The sequence below is a fragment of the Argopecten irradians genome, chromosome 11, assembly GCF_041381155.1.
Source record: "Argopecten irradians isolate NY chromosome 11, Ai_NY, whole genome shotgun sequence".
In the NCBI taxonomy this organism is placed as follows: domain Eukaryota; kingdom Metazoa; phylum Mollusca; class Bivalvia; order Pectinida; family Pectinidae; genus Argopecten; species Argopecten irradians.
The window spans coordinates 16,763,290-16,782,770 of record NC_091144.1 but is presented as its reverse complement, the minus strand read 5'-3'; the positions used below and the strand labels follow the sequence as shown (position 1 = coordinate 16,782,770).

General features: G+C 35.1%; 1 long non-coding RNA gene across 1 annotated transcript in view; it reads left to right on the top strand.

Moving 5' to 3' along the window:
• LOC138334861 (uncharacterized) overlaps window positions 1-19,481 on the top strand; it is a 52,364-nt gene that overhangs the window by 29,646 nt on the left and 3,237 nt on the right. The window contains exon 3 of the long non-coding RNA XR_011210199.1: window positions 16,074-16,461. This is a non-coding gene — a long non-coding RNA (uncharacterized lncRNA). The remainder of the gene's footprint in view (window positions 1-16,073; window positions 16,462-19,481) is intronic.

Sequence of the window (19,481 nt, the reverse complement as noted above, 5' to 3'; positions counted from 1 at the left end):
TAGCCAAGTTTGCGTGATGTCTCGTATTTCGCGAGGGATTGAATCTGGCGATGATACACACACGTGAGTTAGATAATATGCACAATTAAAGAATAAATGTGCCGTTCCAGGTAATCAATTTGAAAACAAAAACAACAACTTGATAGCCCTTTATTCCAGCCTGTCATAGGTCCAATATCAAGTGTCTATGCATCTTAGTTTTCACAAGATAGTTTTTAAATGATTATTTCAAACATTATGATTGAATTTGTGTCGGAAAAAACCCAATACCATTGTAACGTTTCAATTGCATTAAGTTGAATGCTAAAATGTTTTGGTTAGTGCACAGCTACATTTTCAAACATAAATTGACAAAAAATTGACATGAAATTAAATTGAATTTAAGGTCAATTTCAGGGCAAGAAATTGATATTAAATTTCAAGTTACTAGTAACCGGCAGAAATTGTGATTGGCTACCGTTTACTCAACCAAATGTGTAACCGGCCGCCGATATAAATGTGTTAATTAATAGGCTCTCGGAAGTATTGAATTGCGCAGAGTTGTTAAAGTTCATACATAGGATGTAACATTGGGCAATGGAGTACATATTATCCCAATGAATTGGTATCTGTACGTTTCCTCAAAATAGCACGCAAGATGTATTAGGAATATTGTTCAACGATTTTATACCGTAAATAAACGCGAGCTGACTATATATCAGGATAGAAGCAAATAAGCCTAATAATAAAGACGGGTTTAGCGGACTAACACCAATCCTACACATTTATACAATAGCCCGAGAGTAGAATAACACGACATATTGTGGTAGAAATGTGGTTTGGATATCCTCAAAATTGTGTTTATTACTACAACATACACAAACTATCTTAGGGCAATAAAAAAATAATCATTTATTTATCTAAAAATCTGAAAATGGTTTTAAAATGCGTGAACACTGTGTTCGAGTTTTTGCAAAGTACTTAATTTAGTATTCCGTATGGATAGTGTGTAATTATAATGCATCATTATGTAACGTCAGAATTGATATGTACAGTGGAGAGATATGTTATCTCTTCCGACTAAAAATAATAAAAAATGTCATAGTTATGAAATAATGCAGTTAACGCAAACAAGCTGTCCCGTAAAGCATCATATATAAGCCTATTAGCTTTTCATTGCAAATTACAGTTATATGTGTAGTCTTGAGCAGACGTTTATCCTATATATCACATACGGTTTATTTCCTGATAGACGACTAATTGTCATTACCATGTACACAGAAGGGCGTGAGGAATATCAAAATCATAATGAATACGAAATTCCTCGAGCAATAATTACCATTATTAAAATGTTTGAAGGAACTTAGAAAATGTGAATAATGTAAATGCATCAAACCAATGACAGATGGACGCTTATTTTACTTTAGGTAGTTATTTTTTCCATTTTTTTCTCCGGGGAATTCAGGCCAAAACTGAATAACTCATTTTATGAAATGCAAAACGAATAACACAAATCGTATGGTTTAATTGTAGGAATCTAGCAGAAACACCAACATGTTCTCCAGAATTGCATGCTATCGACCACCATTTAATGAAGTTCATTTTCAAACAATACTACGTAGCACATTACAACACATTGCTCGCAGCCTTATATAGCCCTGGCTGTCAATGGGACGGCCACCCTTATTAACCATATCAAATAATTCCTTAGGGAAAAACCCCAACAACATTCAAAATTACATGTAAATAACAATATATATTCCTTTCGTAGAAGGACTCTCACACAATTTCCATATTTCTTAATTTTATTTTAAACAACCTTACATCACTATCTCTCTTTATTAGAAGTCATTCATCGACATCCGTTTAATATAAATTAATGTAATAAATAATCATATAGTTAGCAGTTTTTACGAGAAAAAACAAATATCAGGGGAGACAATTCTTTGAGAAATAAAAATAGAAGGGAGTCTGGTCTATTTCAAAACAACTTTATTGTCAATACCCAATGTATTGTTGACATATTAATCATCCGGTCCTACACATGCACATGCTTTTCAATTTTTAAACCGCATCTGATCCGATAATGTTCATCAAACAGTCGTCTGAAAATTAATAATTGTCGTCCTTTATGATAGTTAGATACTTTAAGACACGACCATGCACCAAGATGTAATTAAGAGCTAGTAGTTATATATAAATTGAATTTACTCCACTGCTCCGGGTTCAGCCTATAAGACATAGCTACATCTAACGTTTATTGGTGAGAGCAAATCTATCTTATCTAAATAGTACCATTGCACTAACTGATCGTAATGTATATTGTGTGTAGGTTATAAATACCAATTTGATCAATTGTTGTTTTGGATATCAGACCCAAATTTTGAAGCTTCTTTGGGAATGTTTCTTTAATTTGAGAATCGAAGAAATCACTAATAAGAAATCACCATGTTACTGTCATGATGATAATAAACAATTTATATTCCCAAAATTTTGTAACTGAAAAATCATCATTTCAAATGTATATGTCAATCTTTTGTTGAAAATAATCTTTAATGCCTAATGTTACATGTACATAGAAAATTGTTCGATATTAAAAATATAGATGATTTTACATGAGTGGCTATATGATATGAAATTTATCCAATAAATTGATATGCCGTGAGCATTTAGGCGAGTGGCATATCAGACTATTAAACGAGTTTGATAAATTTGATATCACAGAGTGTAAGATTCTATTTATCACATAACTTTTAATAATATAAATGTAAGTAAACTTTTGTCTCTATATAAAACAGTAGAAATCCGGCTCGGATGTGACATTTCCGTCGACTGAGACAACCATGCGACGTCATATATAGATGGTGACGTAAAACCTACCTGTGATGTCACTATTGTGTTATTACACATGTACCTTACGATATTTATGATATGGCTGGACGGACCAGTGATAAAATATAGCGTGTTATATGGTAATGAGTTTTTGCTAACTAACTTCCTTTTTCCTAACCTCTCCTTGACATCACTTAAATTGGGAGCCTTGAGTTGAGTGCACGCTTCTATGAGAAAATTCTGGGATTCGGGCGTAAATGTGGTAGTTTATACAAATGGTTCAGCATAACTCAAGAAGGACGACTGGTTTGGCCACTGTTAGTATTTGACTGTGCGGAGGGTGCTGTTTTGTGCCTTTGGCGGCATGGTTTGATTTGATATTTTGAAAACTGTTTCTTACAATTCCAAAAATGGATGTTATCCGTCAATTAAATTTATTATCACCCTGGCTTTGGTTTGATGATATTATTTATAACGCTCCGTCTATATCTATCCTCTCTTGTGGGCGGAATCCATTGTAATGTTATGACGAGTTTGTATTGGAAGTTTAGTATGTTCTGGTATGTTCTTGTCTCTGGAATATTCAAATGAAGCCTTTACAGGTCTGTGATTGGTCAGTGGTTTTTTCTCCTGAGCAGCCTCCAGTTTTATAACGTCAGTGATAATCCCGAAAATGGTGTGCCAAATTTGGACAGCAGTACCACAGAATGTATTAAAGCTAAGCACACCATCTAAACCACTTATAAGAGTATGGTACAGATCAGTAGGATAAAGAAGCAAAAGCATTTCCAAAAAATACAGAAGTTAATAATAATATTTGCGATGAAGTAGAAATATAATAATGTTAGTACAAAAGACTGATGATAGAGATTGGTGGTCATCGCTAAAGTCCTCCATACATCCCTGTTGGACTTGAAACTTGTCCTAAAATTCTATCTGGGGCTCAATTGTCTATACACAGGGGTCATTGCGACGGTCTATTTTTTTATTTAGTTGGTTATGTTCCAAAATGATGGTTACACTTGCCAATTTTTACTGTTCTATCTCTAAGCAGAATACTGCCAAATACTGATCGTATATGTATACCGATTTCAGGTCGCTATCTTAACTAAATTTTATGTTGCTCATATTTGGAAAAAAAAACTGAACTCAGAATATTTACTAAACGCAAAATGAACATTATTGCAACATAGGATTCGCTATTAATTTAGAAATTAGTATAATTTTTCTGCATTCGCTGGAAATTGACATAAACTCATGGCTTACCATCATTCTGTCTTTTACAGTCGTGGTATCTCGTTCACCAGAACCTGGCTTACATCCATCTCATTCAAAAGATGCACCAACGATACTCATCAATTGAACAATAATTCGTGTTAAATCGTGTGTATATATCTCTAATTAACACAAAAAATAATTTATATTGCTTTTGATACATGCTCAGTGAGTACTTTATTCGATATAGGACATAGTACCATGGCATTTTTCCTAGATGCAATTAAATATTTTTAATATTTTTATCTTGAACTAAAATTAGCAGCTCATATTTTTCAATCTTTTTAATGGTGTTAATAGTGTAAATTAAGTACCTTAAGAAAATTGCTAATTTGTCTGCTCCTGTTTTTAATAGAGAAAACATACCATTTGTCATCGCATGAGCATCTTTAAGTAAGATGTGATGTAATATCATAACATATTTCGGGCAGAGTGTCATTGAGTCTAATACAGTCAGAAGATCTAATATTTATCACATTAGGCAACCGTTAACGTTTGCCTATAATGTTCTTCTTAATTCATATAAGGTATGGATATCGTTGTAGGTCTATCTTGCCAATCAGCCAATGCGATCGCAGCTAAAATCTCTCTGATGCATAATGCATGAGAAAGTAGCACCATGTTTTGTTGGAACGGGCAGCTATCGTCTTAGTGACAGCCATTATATAGTAAGGGCCGTTGCGTTATGAAATACAAGTACATCTTCAGAATTTTAATAAATATTCACATTAAAGTTATGCACCAAAAGTACAATGCAGAGATGGGAGACCACCATTCAATGATAGTTTTCCTCATTGAATATTGTCTTTTAATTCTTCTTTTTTTTCTATCCGCCTTTCTTCTGCCATACGTCCCTCTTGACGCCGCTGAACTAGAATAGTCTGAGTTGTCTGCCCTGACAGAGAATTACTGGCACTATACTCTAAAGTTTAGTACATTGTTGTTTATTCTCCTGTTTCGCGCTCATAAAAAATATATATGTCTGTTTAGTGTTACCCGACCAACCTTAATTTTTTACCCCGACCCTAATTTTTTTCTACTTTTCTACGAAAAAAAATAAAAGTCGGGATTTCGATTTCAGACTCCGGTTCCGGCTATTATTTTAGAGAGAAAGACACTAAGAAAATAAAATATGCCGACCTAACGACCCTATTTTTTGCCAATGTAACCCTAAACAGACATATTTTTTTTTGCCTAATGTGACCTATGGGATATGTTGTTCAGTATCTCTTGCGTATGCTTCAGTAAGATAGGCAGTCCATTAGTGCTCCTAGTTGTTCATAGAACCCCGATCAACCAACCATCCGGGGATTTAGAAGGGCTACGTCTCGATCCGACGGGTGTGTCGTTGAATTTTACAATGCCCTTTTACATTTATATACCTCCTTTAGCTTTCTTAGGAGTCTATGTTCCATCTCATATGTAGATTTGGATATTTTTCCAAAGTTTATTGAAGATGACGTAGGATTAAGAACTGCAATTTCGTCATACTGGTTTTATAAAAGGGCAAGAGTTTCACTAATTCAAAACATACAGACATTCGCACGATCGTAATTTCTATGGCGACTAGTTTCAAATGAAGGCATGTTTACAAACATTGCCATTTAACAAAGTTACTCAGATATCAATATACATGATAGATATCAATGTTATATATGTAAATTAATTAGCGGAAGTTAATAATCATATTTGCGATTAAATAGAAATATAATAATGTTAGTAATAACGACTGATGATAGAGGTTGGCGGCCATCACTTAAGTCCACATACCTCTCTGTTGGGCTTGAACACAGGAGTCATTTCGACGGTCCATTTTTCATTTATTTGGTTTTGTCTTAAAATAGTGGTCACATTTGCCGTTTCATACTGTTCTACGTGTATATCTAAGAAAAATACTGCCATATACCGCTTGCGCACTTAAACCGATTTATGTACGCTATTTTAACTACTGAACTCTGAATATTTAATAATATAAACGCAAAATGAACATTATTGCAACGTTATCTTCGCTATTAAATTAGAAATTAATTGCCGTTTTTTTCTATTCGCTGGAAATAGACATGAAGTCATGGCTTACCATCATATTGTCTTGTGCAGTCGTGTCATTTCGTTCACCACAACCTGACAGACTTACACCCATCTCATTTTAGTAAGTTGTGATGTAATACCTAAACATATTTCGGGCAGAGTATCATTGAGTCTAATACAACCTGAAGATTTAATACTTATCACATTAGACAACCGTGGACATTTGCCTATATTGTTCTTCTTCATTCATATAATGTATGTACATTGTTGAATAATTGTAGGTTTATCTTGCTAATACATCTTTTTATGCCAAATGAAATCCAGTCGGGCAAAGTTAATTTTAACAAGGTGAGCAATGACGGCGACGAAGGAACCGAATTGACTGAGCTATCATTTAGCGTCGTATCCAACACAATACAAAACCATGTCCTTTAAATGAGGTTGATTGACCACGGGTATATCTGAATTAGCAATTGACAAACATCTGCCAATTCGATCACAGCGAAAGTCTCTCTGATGCATAAAGCATGGGAAAGTAGCACCATGTATTTCCAGTCCATTAGGGTCATTTCTGTGTCAGTTTTGTTAAAATGGGCTGCTATCGTCTTAGTGACAGCACCTTGTATAATAAGGTCCATTGCGGTATGAAATATAAGTACATTTTCGAAATTTTTATGATTATCCACATTTAAATTATGCGCCAAAAGTACAATGCAGAGAAGGGCGACCACCCTTCAATAATATTATTCCCCATTGAATATTGCCTTTTTCTTCTTTTTCCTACCCGCCTTTCTTCTGCCTTACGTCTCTCTTGAAACCACCGAACTTTTGAAAGTTGAGCGTTCGCTGTGATGAATAATCAGAGGACTCTGCCCTGGCAGAGAATTACCGGCACTATCTTTCGAAATTTGTTTATTCTCCTGCTTCGCGCTCATCAGAACGGGAGTGGATAACATTTTTGCCAAATGTTAGCATAATGTGACCTATGGGGTTTGTTGTTCGGTATCTCTTGCGTATGCTTCAGTAAGATAGGCTGTCCATTAGTGCTCCTAGTTGTTTTTAGAAACCCGATCAACCAACCATCCGGGGATTCGGAAGGGCTACGTCAAGATCCAATCCGATACTAAGCATGTGTACATTAAAATGTTTTCTTAAGGCTAGTGACTTCGCTGTCAGCAACCGATTGTAGCTTAACTTGACTTTTATCTTGATGAATGCTGAGGGTGTTGCCGTTGAATTTTATAATACTCTTTTACATTTATATACCTACTTTCGCTTTCTTAGGAGTCTATGTTCCATCTCATATGTAGATCTCTGTGTAGTGGATATTTTACCAAAGTTTATTGCAGATGACGTAGGATCAAGAATTTTAATTTCGTCATAATGGTGGTACAAAAGGGCAAGCGTGTCACTATTCCAAAACGTACAGACATTCGCACGATCCTAATTTCTATGGCGACCGGATTCAACTGAAGGCACGTTTACAAACATCGCCTTTTAACAAAGCTTGTCAGAAATTATATAGATATTATGTTACGTACTCCAATTTTAACTTCACCTGCACATGGTAACAATATCGAGGTCGAGTCTTAATTATATTTGTAACTTAAGTTCGGAAAGACACCACGACGATACTGTAGTCAAATGGTATATTCGGCAATGACGTTTTTCGTTTCGCTTAAAAGGTGGGACCCATTTCAGATATGTTCAATATTAATTTGAGTTTCCTACAAGTTTCCCTTTTTTTCAAATCTGCTGAGTCATTAAAAAATGAGCATATGAAAAAAAACCTGCTTGCAAACTTGAATGAGAATAGCTGTTTGCAAAAAAGATTTTGCTCAAACACATGTACCCTAAAGAAATTTAAAAAAAAATAGTGACATTAATGCGTATATAATATAAAAGTCCACGATATAAACTTAAAGTTTACCTATAATACCTTTCAAAGACCTGTTATAATCATAAGTTGATAGATTTAAGAGTTCACATGATAGTTTTCACCATCACAACTATCCTCAAACCGAAACAAGATAAATAGGTAAATAAATATGCTCGTAATTATGATGCAATGGATACTTTCCTTTCATGATCAAGGTTATGGATTGTCGTTTGTGGTGACAGAAATTTAACAGAATTGACGCTTTCTTTAATTTCAGAGTCATACATGCAGTGCTTAGATTATATTCATATATTTTATTTCTCATTATATACATTTGTACTAGTATACATATATTTAAATCAGCATGTGGTCGCCTCTATGATATTTCGTATTTTAAACACATTTTTTAAATGGAGATAAAAATCATAATCATTTCAATGACAAGATGTACAATAAAAAGGCAACTTTAAAATAAAGAAGTCATATGGCATTTATCATATTCTCATTAAATTGTCTTTTGTTACGCTAATCTATCTTATACACATGTTCAAATATAATACAAAACTAATTACATCATTTACATAATGAAACAATAATTAATATGTAGATGGACCCTGCTCGTGAAGTATATAGGCAACTTAACACGTATTTATGCGTACCTTCTGACCAATATTGTCACTTATGCGAAACATAACTTATCATTCCAGAAAAAAATGTTCCATTGTCAAATTATGAATCATGAATTGCAATTTGACTCCCTTGGCATTTTTGTTAGTTTAATTAACATAGGATTGGATTATCAACTCTCCCACGGATAATTTATTGAGATTTACAAAATAATGGTAAAGTATTAAACACATTGAGTGGTCTGTTTTGTAAACGTTCTTCTTTGTAACAGTTATTTATGATATAAAAACAATACATGTATCATGTAGTATTCAAACATTTTTTTTCCAAATAGAATAATCTTGTTCATTGACCATTGCAAGTTCCATACATTTGGCACGTTCTTGTCGTTTCGCGCTGTGTCTTCAGTAGCTGTCACACACTTTGGTCTTGACTTTTCGCATCGTGTCTTGTGTAGCTGTTACACAAGCTAAATAAAATTTTTAGAACTATTTTTGCAAAAAAGAAACACAACATATAAATAATTGGCCACAAGTCATGAGATGAATTCTGGAAGTCCTCTGAAAGCAGTTGACCGTTATATCAAATACAACATAGGAAATAAGTGACAAATTCCACCGAATAAAACATCTTTCCCCATAAAATAGTATAACGTATTAAGATGCTGGGTTTATAAAACCCACAATGACGGTGCTGTTCAGCTGAACAGCCAATACATATATGTAGTTGGAGAGCCTGTGGTACGGTCGGTATGCTTGGCAGATTCTACTGCCATTTTCGATGTCATTCCTCATTGAACTATTGCCGCCTATATATACTGGCATCACACCCTTTAAACACATCAATATATGTCATCAATACGCATGTAATCGCTGCAATTAGTCAACCTACGTACCGTTAGAGCTAACGTTAAGGGCATTTATAACAAATGGCAGATTTCTAAAGAACTGATGAAAGGCTACAGAAACACATTGATCCTGCAATTATCCAACGTGGGTTTCCAACCCGGAACCCCGTGGTGGAAGGCACGAGCACTCGGTCACTCCGACTCTAGTTTATACAATAAAATTCAAGGATTACAATAAACACTACAAATGAGAATTACGGGCTATCAATATATTTTTAATTACATTGGTTTTTTTTAATTCCCAGTATAATACTAACATTTGTTTTACAATTTAAAAGATTGGAATTATATTCTTTTGATAGTTTATAACACAATAGCTGTCTCGAGATATGTACAGTGTCAAAACTATTTCATTATACATAAAAACCATACGTTTTGATTTCATTTTAAAGCTAGATTCCAATTACATCATCTTTCTAAGAATGATTAGTGTAACGAAGTGCCAGAAGTCTGGTATGGATGATATATTGCTTTCGGCGTGACTCAGTAGGTTGCATTTTAGGATACGTACATGTATTCTTAGAATTTGTAGGTGTCATCAGGTGTTATACATGTAGGTATTTGCAAACTATTTTCATACTTATGTTTCTGTACGTTGTTTCACTGGTGAATGTAATATCACCGTTAAATGACGAAAAGAAGAGAATGTTTGTTGGGCAAACGTGTAGAAAAATTGTATTTCAACAATCCTATTTTGTTTATATTATAGTATCGTGCCAAATCATTTTGTCACATCACTTTCCTAAAATTTCCTTTGAATGTATAAAACTTATTTGCAGATGCTTTAGATAAAATATATAGCTAAATACAAGAAATAATTTATGTTTTAAATCATAACAGCGGTTTATGAGGTAACGTACAACATGACATCAAAGATTCATTACTCTGCATGTAATCTTCTTCGTCAGAAAAAAAACCAACATTTTTTTTAAAAATTTGGTCAAAAGAACAAGTAGTTATCCACAATTACATTATTTCCCTCACCTCTGGGTCCTAGATTCAAAACCCAAGCCAGACAGGTGCCGGGTCACTGTTTTCTTTTCAAAGTATTTCGGCTTTGCTTTACTTTCTCAATCTCTCATGTCTATAAATAAACCTATTATTGGGTCTTTAAAGCAAACACATCAAGCCATCCTTTCCATCTATGTACGAAAGGTCCACATATACTATAATTTTGAAGTGAAACCATGTGTAGCCATTCTATATACATGTATGCGGTATCACCTGTGTAATATATAAACACATTAATTCCGAAAAAAATGCAAATTTCAAGGAGTGAAATATTACCACGCTGAATAATTGGTCTTAAATTATGTTATCATGTCAACCAAATAAGTAAATATGTATAGCGGGATGATGTACAGGTGTCATTCTCAGGAGTTATTTCCCTTTAACCAATATAACGTAAGGCTGTCAAATATGAACTCCTTAGTCGGTCCCAAACCCCTGTTGGGAAAGGAGAACATAGTCTCGAGAGTTTGTAACCTAAAACTTGACAATAAACATCAAACATGTCAACTCGGTTTGTTGTTTGATGCAACACCACTCTAATCGTCACTTACCGGGCAATTTTAAATACACGTAATTAAAATGATGATTCTCATAAAGCCGGTCGTCATATGTTTCGTGTCGTCAACCTTGTTTGTTTAATTAATTAACGTCTAATTACCAGCCAGGATCATGCAAGGAAGGCCTCACATGCATGCAGTGAACAGCGTAAATGTAACGTGCAGTCCATATTTGGGGAGACTGCGTTATTCTTGTGTATTCTTGTAAAGTGGAACTCTTTCACTTTATATAGTGCTATATCTTCTAACATTTTACACAGTATATATAAATGGACACCAACACACAAACACTTGCATACGCACTCACTCACAATACTCAAAACATCAAGGTGTACGTTATGTTACATCATATATACATTACATAGCATGCCATGGTGTTACCCTGCATGATATGCATGTATGTGTACTGACATGACACAATATACAAACAAACATGTAGAAATACATACATACGTGCATGCATGTATAAGTACATGCATAAAAACATACTCTAACAACAGATGTGTACACAAGCATACACATATACATATGCAAATATATACATATGCATGCATACATATATTCCTGCATGTATTCAAACATACATGTACATACAATGGAAAAGCATCATGGCAGTGGCATTGCATAACACACAAATACTTAGCATAACAGAACATAGATAGCACCATAACATACATACATTTACACATAAAGATATATCCATACAAACATGTATTAGCAAACCATAACGCACACATATGAATGCTCTCACTCTCTCTCACACACACCCACCCACCCACCCACATATACAGACAGACATACAAGAAGGTACTAAAGAAGAGAGATAAGAAGGAAGAAGAAAGAAGAGGGAGGAGGAGGTACCGTTACACATACACGTATATTACAGTTTAAAGATTTAAAAAAAAACTGCTCTGGAAAATCGTTGTGCTGATCAGCTATTATTTTTTTATAAACCACAACAAAGGATAAAAAAAATAAAGTACAGTAAGTATGCTGTAATAAAAGACTTAAGTGAAAGACGAGGGTAAATGTATAAACTGAAAGGTCCAATAAAGGTTACCATTTCCTCCAGCCTATTTCAAATTGCCTTTTAACATTGTCACTTTGACTATTAAACATATCTTTTGAACTAAAAAATATCCTTAATTACATTAATAAGTGCATCGATATTTAAAGAGTTGCTAAGACATCTGGTTTTTTAAATGTATTGTTTCATATTTATAAAAATTTCATTGTCAACAGAGCTACACTTTTGTAAAACTATTCCAAAAAGAAATCAATCTTTATTATATGCAAAAGAGATAAACAATAAATTTGATAAAGTTTCAAAATTCTGAAGAAGAGTTTTCACCTCTTTATATTCCAACAAGCAATGTATAATTGTCTCCCTTTCTGTATTACATAAAGTACACATAGGACTAGGATTTATTCCTATCTTATGAAGGAAGGTATTAGTAACAAAGATATGATGAATAATTATGACTTGAAAATATATCAATTTGGAATATTTTGTTACCTTAACTGGAAGATTATAAATTTTGAACCACATTTCTGTATCAAAGTTAAAGCTCAAATACCATTTTCTAGTACATTTAGTCGTTAATGGAGTTATGATAAACCTATAGAAGTCTTTCACACCCTTCCGCCGACGACACCAAGCAACAAACTCCAACCGGTCACAATATACTGACAACGGGAGAACCAGTCGTCCTACTCCCGGTTTGACATAATTCTAGTTATATTGCTGTATCACTGAAGCATGCCACCAATACATCAGGCAATTGCAACTCCCCATCCGGTCACATTATACTAACAACGGGCGAACCAGTCGTCCCACTCTCTGTATGCTGAACGCTAAGCTGGAGAAAAAACTACCACTTTTATAGACTTTGTTGTGTCTCGGCCAGGGAACAGAACTCAAAGCCTACCTCACAGGGGCGAAAACTCAACAGAAGGCCAAGAGTGAGACGATTTTAAGTGAGACGTTAGGAAGGAATAAGTCAGTTGGGAAGAGAAAATATAAAATCTTAAATTTAGTCGCCTTTTACTATATATCCTAACGCCCTAATTGCAGCTCGGTGAAGTTCTATAAAGCCTATATACCTATTATTAAGCCTGTATATTCTTAACATGGATGACATTGACCTCCATTCAAGGTCATTTGAGAGCCACATAACCTTAAATCTTTAAAAAATACTTTAAGTTCTGGAAGGTCTAGATATTTTAATGTCTGTAGTATGCTACCAAGTTTGATTGTTAGTTTGTTTATTTAATTGACGTCCTATAAACGGCTACCAAGTTTGTTGATATAAACGACATTGACCTTCATTTTAAATCATTCTTAATTCTTTACGCTACTTCTTGAAGTTCTGAAAGGCTTTGAGACCTAATATAGGACATGTGGCATGCTGCAATAAACGGCTGCAGAGTATGTGAATATGAATGGCCTTGACTAAAATTCATGGATGGTAAAAAGCCTTCCAAATTGACCAATGACAATTTCTAGTTATATTCTATTTTGTTAAGTATTTTCTCAAATTTTTAGCATTAATGAATTAACGGTGTTTAAGGTAAGAAAATATCAATGCGAGTTTGAATTTGTTTGTTTGTTTGTTTGATTACTTAACGTCATATACAGCCAGGGGCATGTAAGGATGGCCTGCCATATGTGCGGTGTATAGTACGTGTGAAGTGCGAGGTGAATTTTTGGGAGACTACTGTATGTTCGTGTTATGTCTTTTTGTAAAGTGGACATATGCGATTTAAAGGATTTACGTCTATTTCCCCATTGGGCCTCGCCTCTTGCCCCGGAGGGATCGGAGCCAAACTTTATACCAACCCTGTTCCCCTTTCTCCAAGGACGTTCTGGCCAAATATCTATGACTAAAAAAACAGTGAAAATAGAAAATGTGTTTTTCCTATATAAACTATAGTAATTTGACCTCCTCTCCAAGGGCAAATCAGAGACCCCAGGGTCATGGAATTCACGATTTGTGTAGTTGGCCTTGAGACCTTTCAATCATTGATTCTACCACATCTGTGAGAGGAGAAGGTTTTTTTGGTTTTTTTTAGTAATTTTTTCCGTTGCGCCCCCCCCCCCATTAGGCAGCTGGGGGTAAACCATGACCTATACGGATATGATATGTTACAAAGTGATTCCAGGCGAATAGTTCTGACAAGTGAGACTCATTTCCCATGAAAACTGAACAAATAATGCTCATAAATGTGTTTTTCCGATATACGCTATAGTAAATGTGAGACCTCAGGGCCATGAAATTCACAATTTTGGTAGGTGATCTTGAGACAGTTCAATCTATGATTGTACCACATCTATGAGTGGAGAAGATTTTTGAAATTGTAGTTAATTTTCCCCCTTTTAGTATAAGTCACAGTTTTGATTCGCCTTATACTTTATAAGGTTTGTGCAAAATTTCGTTGAACTTGCTTCGGCAGTTTTGGAGAAGAAGTCGAAAATGTAAATTGTTTACGGACACACGGCGGACAAAGACGATTAGAATAGGTGCGACTTCGTCTCGGGCGACCTAAAAATGTGCAATGTTGTTATACTACATTAATTAAGTAATGAGTTTAGGATCTCGACCAATTTCAAAATTAAAATTACCTGTGCTGAAGATATCCTATTTATAAAACTTTATAACCTATTCCGTGACGGGAGGCTGAAGTTGCTTCCGAGTTCCGAGTTCCGAGTTCGTTCCGTTAAAGGATTTTGTTTTTTAAAATAAAATTTTAAAAATTCAGTTTATGTAATTTGAACATATTACAAATGTTCTCTGTTGTGTTTTGTCATGGATAATTTGTGATAGAGCTAGTTTAAATACGTTTTCAAATAACATCTATTTCCGTTCATGTAAAACGTAACTTGGAACCAGTTCCGAGTTCCGTTTAAGGAAATTCTCTATCATTTCAGATGAAAAGAGTCAATGTGCTTTGGACATGTTAGAAATATTGCCTGTTGGCTTTTTTAATGGATTAATATTGGTAAATCTACTTCAATTTAGTTTTCGATCAACTCCCATTTCCGAGTTCCGTTTTACTTAATATTGGTAAATCCACTTCAATTTAGTTTTCGGTCAACTCGGAAATAAAAGTTGATTGAACACTAAATTAAAGTTGATTCATCACTACTAACCCATGAAAAAAGACAACAGGCAACATTTCTCATATGGCTTAGGCATATAGAATGATTTTATCTAAAATGATAGAAAATTTCCTTAAACGGAACTCCGAGTTCCGTTTTACTTAAACAGAACTCAGAAATGGGAGTTGATCGAAAACTAAACTAAAGTGGATTTACCAATATTAATCCATTAAAAAAGCCAACAGGCAACATTTCTAATATGTCATAGGCATATAGAATGATTTCATATAAAATGATAGAATTTTTCCTTAAACGAGTTCCGTTTTACTTAAACGGAACTCGGAAATGGGAGTTGATCGAAAACTAAATAAAAGTGGATTTACCAATATAAATCCATTAAAAAGCCAACAGGCTACATTTCTTATATGTCCAAAGCACATTGACTGTTTTCATCTAAAATGATAGAGAATTTCCTTAAACGGAACTCCGAGTTCCGTTTTACATTAACGGAAATAGATGTTATTTGAAAACGTATTTAAACTAGCTCTATCACAAATTATCCATGACAAAACACAACAGAGAACATTTGTAATAAGTTCAAATTACATAAACTGAATTTTTAAAATTTCATTTTAAAAAACAAAATTCGTTTGAAACGGAACTCGGAACTCGGAACCAACTCCAGCCTCCCTTTGGTGACGTGATGATATGCCAAGCAGAAAGATATTGACACATTGATCAGATGTCATAGATAGTTGTTATGAGTGACAGCGTATTGAATAAGAGAAGGCTTCGTCTTGTTATCACGTCAGCGTTAAATGTCAAACTCGAACATACCTAACATATAACGCAATTTGTTTTTGATTTATTGTTATACAGAACGAAGTCAACTGGGAATTCCTGAAACAAGCTTCCCTCAAGAAGGAGCTGTGGTCCATTCGGCATTTGTATTCATGTGCACATGAAATATCCCTACCTCCTATACAAAATGCTGAATGGTATGGTTAAAAAGTATTGTGTCATTATTATCACGCTGGTGGTGGTGTCTATCATTTTAGGATTAACTTTTACCAGTGAAAACACACCAAGATTTGTGGAACTTCACAACTTCAATGGGCTGCGTCTGTATTCCAAAGATAACGTGGACGGAATTGGCGAACATTTAGTAGATTCGGAAGTTCTGCAGTGGAATGGCACAAAGAGCCAAGAGAAAGAGCAAAATTGGAATATAAGATACGGAAGTCAGTTTGCGCAAGTTTTCCAAAAGGTATATAAATGTTTTGATTCAAACTAGATTTGATCGCGTTCACGGGATTTCCATCCAGCAAATGATACTAGTAATGTTATCGAACAGACGATCGCTTTAATACGGATACTCTTCGGTTCAATTAGAACTACATGTACATGTAATGCTCGAACGAACAGTGGAAGGAACGAAAGAAAGCAATAACTAACCAACAAACGAATAAAAAATAAAGAACAGCGAACGAACTATCAAAATGATTATATATCCAGATGCCCAGGGGTATCAACGTATTATTCCTTCCATCCGTCTGTTCATTTGTCTGTACAAACGTCCTTACAGATAGACGGGACAGACTCTGCATATGACACGAACATACTACTAGATATTTTATCAATTCAGATAGACAAAAAAGCAAACAAATGATAAAATACTGATTGTCTACTCAATACGGATGCTACCAATGCACGGGCGTTATTCAAAATATCCATACAAAAATGCAGTTTACACACCAGTAAACAACAAAAAGTAAAATTTGTTCCTTACGTTTACATTTCGACCGACTATTTTTTTTAATTTAGTGTTCCTATAAAATAGAACTTTAGTTTGTTTTTCAACGCATGTACGATTGATGTAACAGCCGGGTAATTTATGGAATCCGAAACAGCTGGCTTTCAGTTTATGCTTTGGTTATGAACCCTTCCGATTATGCTTAGGATGTACTCCCGGCATGATTTTTAACAATTTTGGCCTGATCCCCAGCCGAAAACCAGAAATGGCCGGTGTATCGTTGAATATGAACGTTCGTTGAAAATTGACCTCGGGCCATTTTTCGACGTTGAAAACTGACCCCGAATGCCGTTGAAAACTGACAAAGCTGTACGAAAGAAATAAATCGCGGAATAAAGCGAATTTAGCATGTAAGTTCGAAAAACTTTCTCGTAATGCTAAAAATTATGCTGTTTTGCCAAATTTACGCATACAATTTTAATGCAGTTTTGTTTAGATTTACTCTGAATAATTGCTGAAAATCATATACATGTATCAGCTTTAAAAACCACTTATGACACTTATAAAAAATGCATTGCTGCTTGTAAGGGGATCACTTAATCTTAAAAACTTTAATAATGATTGGGACATTAGAAAAGACTACTTGTACCATCCTGGTACTCGGAAGTGAACATAACATACAAACTGTAAGTGCATGTTAATAACTACTATTCCTTTTTATTTACACTGTGTTACGATAATAATGCGCCACATTAGTGACCTCAGAGTGTGATGTCGTATCCTAGGTTGTTGTAAAGAAGATTGAGAACACTCACAATTATTTCCACGAACGGACGGGCGGCGGACGGACGAACGGACATTACTTTCGAAAAATGAAAACTTTGAAATGACGTATTTTCCGTAATAAAAGCCCAGTCACCTCAAATGTTTAAATGAGTTATTTGTTACGACAGCAATACAAAATTTCAATTGAAATCTCGGTGATTATGTAATTTAAATATTGACACAGAAGAGGCGTATATGGGGAAAGGCGATAATAGAACTCGTGAATTATGTTTGTGCAACAACTCATAGTAACTCGATGATTTTCCAACAGACCATCCGTTTAGAGTATGCCACGGTCATCTTTCAACGGTTATTTTTCAAGAACCTTGTCGTTGAGAATTGACCCTCAAAGCTGTCAATTTTCAACGGCATGATCAATTTTCAACGCCATTCGGGATCAGTTTCCAACGTTGAAAAATGGCCGGAGGTCCTTTTTTTGTTACACTGGCCGGTGGCCGAGGCTCTCAGGCAGCATCGGTGAGGTGCCCGAAGAGTTTAAACTTTAAGTTAAAATCACTCGGGTGTCCGGTAGATTTTCATAATTGTCCACATATCCTTCATACATTATGTACATCGTTTCAAGCTGCATAATCCGTATCTTAAAGGTTCGTAAATCAATAAAAGTAAATCAGGGTACATATAGTGTTTGAATATGCATACTGCGCCATTTTCAATCAGTAGACGATAACGTGACTTTCAACATCAAAAGACATGGCGTCCTTAGTCGTTGATCTTAGGAAGGACTTCTAGTGACTACGGAAGAACTAGTTACTTATCACGAACAAGTGAATGCTTTGTTGCGTGATGAAGTTATCATAGGGATTTTAGAATTAGTTACAGATTATATAATCATGGATCCAATTGAGTGCCGTTAGACCATTTTAGACGTTTCAGAGGTCTAGATTAAAAAACGATAAAAATCATACTCTACATGGTACTATATACGAGAAGGTAGGCGGGTTAGAAATTTGGAGTCTAAGGCTTTCCACCCTAGTTTGTTACCGACCTTCGGTCTGGTAACACCTTGAAACTTCGCTCTGCAAGAAATGTGAAATAATACTCCTTTGTGGCCTGCTGGTTGGTAACAAATTGCTGGATATGGTAATATACTACCCTTGAAATCTCGGTGTTCCACACCAGTATACTTTTGTTTGTTTACATTTTCGATGCGCACTTCGAATCTTCGTTTGACTTGGGAATTTCTGTTGTTAGTACATGAACTCGTACACCAACAACCTTCCATACCCTGTTCAACCTGCCCTATACTTACCGATGGCGACGTCGACACCCTCCCATGGTAACATTCCTCCTCCTCCTGGTGAATACTACCACCATACAGCTGCTGGCTATCCTCCTGTACCGATACCTACATGGAGTCATCAAACGTAATTTTACGTAAATCTCTCTCCAGAGAATGTTAATGAGATAGCTGTTGCCATATGCGACATAATCCTTAAAGATATAACTGAAATACTACACAAGGAAACGGCACACTTACGGGCCAAGCTAGACGCCATAAAGCTGGAAAACCAAAACCTACGACTAAAACTGGACGATTTAGAGCAATATAGCCGTAGGCCATTGGTAAGAATTTCGGGGGTCCCCGAGTACCCATCAGCGAACACCACTACCCATGATGCCGTTGAAAAAGCTGGGATTTCTGTTTCTGCCGAGGATATCGAGCGGTCAGATCGCGTGGGAAACCCGGC